Below are 7,794 nucleotides of genomic sequence, written 5' to 3'. Positions count from 1 at the left end.
CCCAATTTGTTCAGCTACGACCTTTCCAGAGTAGGTGACCTATGAACTGCACTGATCTGTGTTATTGAACACTTTTTTGCATTTATCTTTGGTCCAATTTTGTCTTTGAAACTTCTTCAGTATCCTCTTTTATCACTTCAATATTCTCCACAACCAGTGCCACCAATCATCCTCCTTTCCTTCCTTTCATATCTTTTCTGAACAGCTTGCACTCCAGGGCAATTAACAATCTATTCTACTCCCTAAGAGCCTAGATATCTGTTGACTTTTTCAAACCTTCAACCGCACCGTAGCTTGCTAACTGAATCAAATCTGCAATGGGAGTCGGACATCAAATAAGACATATGCAAACTAGGGCCTCACTTTTCGACATGTTCTGAAATCTTGAGAACTGTCGAAGCATTTCTAACAGTTATTCTCTTTTGAATAACAGCTTGAACTATTCACTGGGCACATGGCTGCTTCTGATGTCGACTCACGTTATTCCTTTGAAGTTGAGAGGGACAAAAGACGGAAATTGATCGAAAAGCTCAGCAAATCTGGCAATATTTTCCATTCTAATGCAAGGTTAACAGCTTAAAAGTCGAACCCACTTTTGTTTTCATTGTTCTGTCAGCGCTGCTGTGCATTTCCTGCAGCTGGAGATCATTTTTGTCTGAAGCGAAAGGATGGCCTTTGAGCTTTTTTTTTGGCATGCATCAACAGCGTTCAGAGCAACCTAACCGAACACTCTTTGCTCCTTCTCGGTGAAGACAGGCACAGAGTGGTAATTCAAGGTTTTTTTCTTTGACATTTCTACATTTCAAAATTCTAGATGTTCTCCTGTCTCTGGCTGCAAAAGGCGAATATTTGCTTTTCTAATAATTTCCTTTCCATATACGTTATTCTTGTTTCCTGGACTATATATTTTTTAACTGAGTAATCAGTTCAAAGTTCGCCTAATTTTTATAACTATTATATTTGCAGCTTATAAGTAATGGCATGTGTATTAAAACTTAAAAAAAAATCTGCATAATTATATATTATTCCTAAGATGCTACTTTGGCAGCTGCAGAATTGGCGTAATTCCCACTAATTAATGACCACATGTATTAAGGCACGCTGGGGCCTCGCAAAATCGTGACAATGGAAGCAATTTCTCATATCCTGAAATGTTAAAGGGAAGTAATCGTGAAATGTGTCGACACATTTCACCGTCTATACGTCGCAGCGTTTCAACCGAGCTCACTTATCTCATTCTCGTTCTTTGTCTTCGTCTCTTTGTCCACCTTGAATCGCTATCTGGAATTTTAAAAAAATGTCTCTCTCGGGTAGATCATTGCAATCAGTTTTTATTTTCACGATTTGACTGTGAAACTGTATGAAATGTGGAGAAACAAATACCGCCAGTAATTTGTTGTTATTGCATTAAACATCTCTGCCGGATATTTCAAGAACGGGATTGCGCGAGAGTAGTTATTTTAAGGTGAATATTTATGTTCAAATATCTTGTGAAATTTGATTTTAGAACAGCTACCATGTAACATGAACAATAAGTAAATGCGATCTATACGACATTAATTCACCATTCTCTCAGGCAACTTGAGATGGGAGTCATGAGCCATAAAAGAGTCAAAGCATGCATACGCACAGAGAATATGCAGCCTTTATCAGGACAGCGGCGATATGCAGAGCATGTAGAAGAGTATTAAGACCATCAGCAACCACAGCATAGCATTGCCTGTTTGACCTTGTGATGCCCGCCTCCCGGATGAATTGAACAATCTCTCTGCATGGTTTGAGACATGAAATGGTGTGGAAGTGAGGAAGACCATCTCCTCTCACTATGACCAGGTGTTGAGTCTTTTCACGCCTGACGTGAGGAAAACTCTATGCAGAGTCAACCCACATAAGACTTCTGGCCAACATAACATCCCATGCAGAATGCTCACAGGATGCTCTGGCGTGCTGGTGGATGTTCTCTTGGACATTTTAACATTTCCCTGAGTTGTGCTATAGTTCCAAAGTGTTTCACGGGCACTACCATCATCCCTGTGCCGACGAAGTCTTCAGTGTCTTTCCACAATGACTGCTGCCCCGTTGCATTAACACTAAATATCATGAATTGTTTCGAAAGGCTACCCACCGCCCCAACTCACCTTCACTGGACACTCTGCAGTTTGCACTACGTTCCAACTGCTCAACAGATAATGCCATCTCCACCACCCTGCACAAGGGCCTCACCCACCTGGTGAAGAAGGATACCGACATCAGGTTACTCTTCATTGACTTCAGTTCTGCATTCAACAGTATCATTCAACAGCACCTGTTTGGAAAGCTGAGTGTGCTGGGCTTGAATACGTTCCTCTGTAACTGGACCCTGGACCTAATGACTGGGACACCTCAGACAAAACGGATTAGGGAAACCATCTTCAAAATCATCACACTGAACACGGGGAAACCCCGGGACTGTGTACTCTGTTGACTGCTGTTCACCCTGCTTTCACACGATTGGGCATTGATGTCCAACTGAAATTATCTTATTAAGTTCACTGTTGACATGAAGGTAGTAGGTCTCAATCATGAAGAGCAAGCATACAGAGAGAAGATGCTCTGGCTAACAGACTAGTGCAGGGCCAACAACCTGTCTGTGAACTTGGACAAAAGGAAAGAGATGTTTGTTGACTTCAGGAGAGCACAGAACGATCACTCTCTGCTGGGGGTCAATGGCTCCCCCGTGGAGATTGTGAAGAACACCAAATTTCTTTGCATCCATCTGGCAGATAATCTCACCTGGTCACTCAATGCTGCCTTCATAGTCAAGAAAGCCCAGCAGCATCTCTGTTGTCTGCGTAGGTTAAGGAAAGCCCATCTGACGCTTGCCTCAACACATTCTACGGAAGGTTAATTGAGAATACGCTGATCAGCTGCATCACTGCCTGGTTCGGAATTCCATCGTCTTCAATCATAAGACCTGACAACGGGTAGTGTGGACAGCTGAGACGATCATTGGAATCTTCATCTCACCATTACAGACATCTTCCCCACAAGCTGCGTCTGCAAGACTAGCAGCATTGTGGACGAGCCCACAGAACTTTGATTCAAATTCCTCACAGTCCTGCCATCTGGCAAAAGTAACCAGAGCATTCAGTCGCTCACAGCCAGACTCTGCAAAGGTTTCTTCACATAAGCTATCAGATTTCTTGACACTGAATGATCACATTCTCTTCCATTTGCAGTTGTTGGACGACGTTTTGAATGGCTGCTAAAACAATATATTATTAATGATCATTCATTGTTACATCGCAATTTGTCCACCATTTTCTCTATTGTCTTGTCTTGTCAGGAATTGTTGTGCTGTCTTGCATGTTTTGAACATTTTATGCACTTTAAGCTGCCCTGTGTATGACTGTGTGTTCAAATAGCAATTTGTTCCTCGAGCAATATTGCCACCTTTCTATTGCACCAGATGTATGTGGTAGAAATGACAAATAATGCTCCTCAACTCTCTGTCTCTACTTTACTCTACTCTCTCGTATCACCCGCAGAGGCCCCAAAGAATTATTGGAACCCCTGGATTTCCTCAAACTTGATTTACTGCATCTGTTGCTCTTGATGTGATCATCTCCATTTCAGACCGAGCGCAAAGTTGGGGACTCGTTCAGGGAACATCTATGGTCCGCTGTGCTTTTTCCAGATCGACAATTAATGGAAAGGTTTTGGGAAGTGTTGCTGCACAAAGGGACCTTGGAGTGCAGATTCATGATTCCTTGAAAGTTGAGTTGCATGTTAGATAGGTTTGTGAAGAAGGTGCTTAATATTCTTACCTTCATTGTTCAGAGCATTAAGTATTTGAATTGAGAGATTATGATGCTATTATACATGACACTGGTTAGGTCTTTGTTGCCATATTGTGTGCAGTTCTTGTCTCCTTCCTATCAGAAGAATGTTGTGAAACTTGAACTGCTTCACAAACGATTGACAGGAATGCTCCCAGGTATTGAGGATTTGAGCGATAGGAAGAGGCTGAAAAGAGGCTGGGGCTGTTTTCCCTGGAGCATCGAAGACTGAGGGGTGACTTTATTCAGGTTTATAAAATTATGATGGACATGAGTAGGGTAAACTAAATAGGTCTTGTCCATCGGGTGATGGAATCCAAAACTAAAGGGCATATGTTTAAAGTTAGAGTTGAAAGCTGTACAATGATCCTAAGGGACAATATTTTCATGCAGAGGGTGGTCCGTGCATGGAAGGGGCTGCCAGAGGAAGTGGTGGAGGCTGGTACACTAAATTCATTTAAAACCAACCTGGATGATGCTATGAATAAGTAGTGTTTAGCGGGATATAGGCCGAGTGCTGACAAATAGGAATAAATTAGGTTAGGATATCTGGTCTGCATGTGCAAATTGGACGAGGGGTCTGTTTCCTTGCTCGACATCTGCATGACTCTGTGACTCTATTAATGTGGAATAATCACAAATTGTGGGTCAGACATATTATCTCAGCTTGTCTTTCAACAAATCGCAGAAAATGAAGCATTCGTCGTTTGCAGTTACATGTTTAGCATTGCTTATTATTTTGCTTCGCTTCTTATTTTGCTTCATTCCCGCCCGAACATTCAAATTTCACGATAGTTCTTTACTTGCGTTCAAACTCACTCATGTTGGAATTTGGTGTCTTTTTTTGTGTCGCGACATATAATTTATTCTTTTCGATGACTTGGTCAGTTTTGAAATTATTTCTGATTCATTCCATTTGAACATTGAATGTGTATTAATCACAAAGCTCAGGCTCCAACATATCCAAAATTCAAAGGATGAAGCAGAGACTACACCGCTGTGAGCAGGATTCGAACGTGCGCAGAATACCCCTATTGGATTTCGAATCCAACGCCTTAACCTCTCGGCCATCACAGCTGCACGCCAAATGCCCATTTTCATGCTAAAACAATCGAATCCATGAAACATATAAGTTGAGAGAAGAACAAATCTTCAAGACACAATGATTTCACCAAATTCTTGGCAGAGACCCAACGAACATCACCTTTGGAGGTTGACAGGCTTTCATCACAACCTGGATTCTGACACAGCTGAACTTGCAGGAATGAGTATTCGTTGAATTATTGAGTCAGCAAATTTACATCACACGAAAACAAGTAATTTGCCTCATTGTGTCCACACGTCCGATTAATATTGACTAAATTGTCCAGCACCTGGTCCCGAAGTGGATATGCCGCTGAGTTTTAATAGACAATAGACAATAGGTGCAAGAGTAGGCCATTGTGCTCTTCAAGCCCGCACCACCATTCATTATGATCATTGCTGATCATCCTCAATCAGTATCCTGTTCCTGCCTCATCCCCATAACCCTTGATTCCACTATCCTTGAGATCTCTATCCAACTCTTTCTTGAAAGTATCCAGAGACTTGGCCTCCACAGCCTTCTGGGGCAGAGCATTCCATACACCCATCACTCTCTGGATGAAGAAGTTTCTCCTCAACTCTGTTCAAAGTAGCCGACCCCTTATTTTTAAAGTGTGTCATCTGGTTCGCGACTCACCCATCATTGGAAAACATGCTTCTTGCCTCCAGAGTGGCTAATCCTTTAATAATCTTTTACATCTTAATATTAAGCAAAATATAATACCAGAAATGTCCATGTTAAGTAAATAATCACTGGAGCACATGAGATAAAATATATAGGAATTGAAAGAATGCAAAACCGATTTACAGAAATGGTTCCAGGAATGAAATTCTGACATCAGCGAATGAAATTTTGTGTATAAGATTGACCGAAGATTTGGAGCTGTAGACCATTTTGACGGAATCGATTGCATTCCTTTTGTGGTTGTTCTAGCGTCATCAAGTCATTCAGCAATACGGCAATACAGCAAGGAAAACGACCCGTCGCTTCAACTTGATCATGATGGACAGATATCCTATATTAATCTGGTCCCATTTGCCAACATTTGGCCCATGTCCCTCTAATCCTTGTTACTGATCTTCCCATCCAGATGCCATTAAATCTTGCAGTTGTACCAGACTCCGCCACTTCCTCCACCACATCAGACAGGCATGAAAAAGTTGCCCCTGAGGTCCCTTTTATATCTTTACCCTGTCAAATAGAATAAGCCTTTTCCTTTGGTTGGTGGAGTCCAGAACTAAAAGGCCTATGTTTAGAGTTAGAGCTGAAAGTTGTCCAAGGAACCTGAGAGTGGTGTATGCATGGAAAGAGCTGAGGAGGAAATGGTGGAGGCTGGTAACATTAAAACATTTAAAAGCCACCTGAATGATTCTATGAATAGCGAGATATAGGTCTAGTGTTGGTAAATGGAAATAGTTTAGGTTAGGTTATCTGGTCTGCATGGACGAATTGGACTGAGCGGTATGTTTCCTTGCACAACATCAGTATGACTCTGTGACTGTATAAATGCAGAATAATCGAAAATTGTGCGTCTGACACCTGTATTCTGACATAGCTGAACTTGCTGGAATAACTCTTCATTGAGTTATAGATTCACGGAATTGACACCACACGATAAGAAGTCCTTTGCCTCATTGCGTCTGCACTTGCAATCGACTTTGACTCAATTGTCAAACACTTGGTCCCGAAGCGTATCTGCTGCAGAGTTTCATATTCAGCGCAATATGATATCAGAAACATCCACGCTAAGTACCAAAACACTGGACCACATTAGAGAAAAGATAAAGGAATTAGAAATAATACAGAACCGATTTACAGGAATGGTTGCATAAATGAAACTCTTAAATTCTGATATCAGGTAAAGAACTTGTGAGTATAAGAGAGGAAAATTGACCGAAGATTTGGAACTGGAAACCAATTTGACGGGAGTCATTTGCATTCCTTTTTCGGTTGTTCTGGAGTCATCATGTCATACGGCAATGCAGCATGGAAAACCACCCTTCGGTCTAACTTGACCATGCTGAACAGATATCCTAAATTAATCTGTTCCCATTTGTCAACACTTCGCCTAATTCCCGCTAAACCCTCTTTACTCTGTACAAAATCCCATGCAAGGACTACACAAAACACTATATAGGACAAACAGGAAGATAGCTAACGATCCGCATCCATGAACATCAACTAGCCACGAAACGACACGACCAGCTATCCCTAATAGCCACAAACGCAGACGACAAGCTACATGAATTTGACTGGGACAACACTACCATTATAGGGCAAGCGAAACAAAGAACAGCCAGGGAATTCCTAGAAGCTTGGCACTCAACCACAAACTCCATCAACAAACACATAGACCTGGACCCAATATACCGGCCACGACAGCGGACAGCTGAAACTGACAACCGGAAGCGGCAGGGACAGGCCACTATAAATGCCGGAGGAAACACCACAGAAGCGCTTCACAGGAGGCTCCCAAGCACTGAGGATGTCACCTCGACAGGGGACGAAACGTTTGCAACAAAAACTTCCAGCTCGGCGAACAGAACCACAGCAACGAGCACCCGAGCTACAAATCTTCTCACAAACTTTGAACACCTCTTTACTCGTATACCCATCCATATATCATTAAATGTTGCAGTTGTGCGAATCTACATCATTTTCTCTGGCAGCTCATTCTAGACACGTGAAAAGGTTGCCCCATTAGTTCCCTTTTAAATCTTTACCCTGTAATTTTAAACCTATGGTCTCTAGTTTTGGGTTCTCTCACATTGTCTGGTCACTCTATCCATTTCCCTCATGATTTAATAAATAGTAACTAATTGACTTTATCAGACTTGGCAAGTGGGAAAGGTGCGTAGATTATTTCTTCACAGGTTACATCTTGAAAAGTAT

General features: G+C 41.9%; 1 non-coding gene across 1 annotated transcript; it reads right to left on the bottom strand.

The window, feature by feature from the left end:
* Window positions 1-4,813: 4,813 nt before the first annotated feature.
* Window positions 4,814-4,895, bottom strand: trnas-cga (transfer RNA serine (anticodon CGA)). Its single transcript has one exon. It is a non-coding gene; the product is annotated as a tRNA-Ser (tRNA).
* Window positions 4,896-7,794: the final 2,899 nt, after the last annotated feature.

This window comes from Chiloscyllium plagiosum, unplaced genomic scaffold, assembly GCF_037043375.1.
Source record: "Chiloscyllium plagiosum isolate Xiang-an unplaced genomic scaffold, Cpla_swu_hap1 HiC_scaffold_35, whole genome shotgun sequence".
Classification (NCBI taxonomy): Eukaryota; Metazoa; Chordata; class Chondrichthyes; order Orectolobiformes; family Hemiscylliidae; genus Chiloscyllium; species Chiloscyllium plagiosum.
Note: the sequence above shows the minus strand (reverse complement) of the source record. Positions and strands in the feature narration are given on the sequence as shown.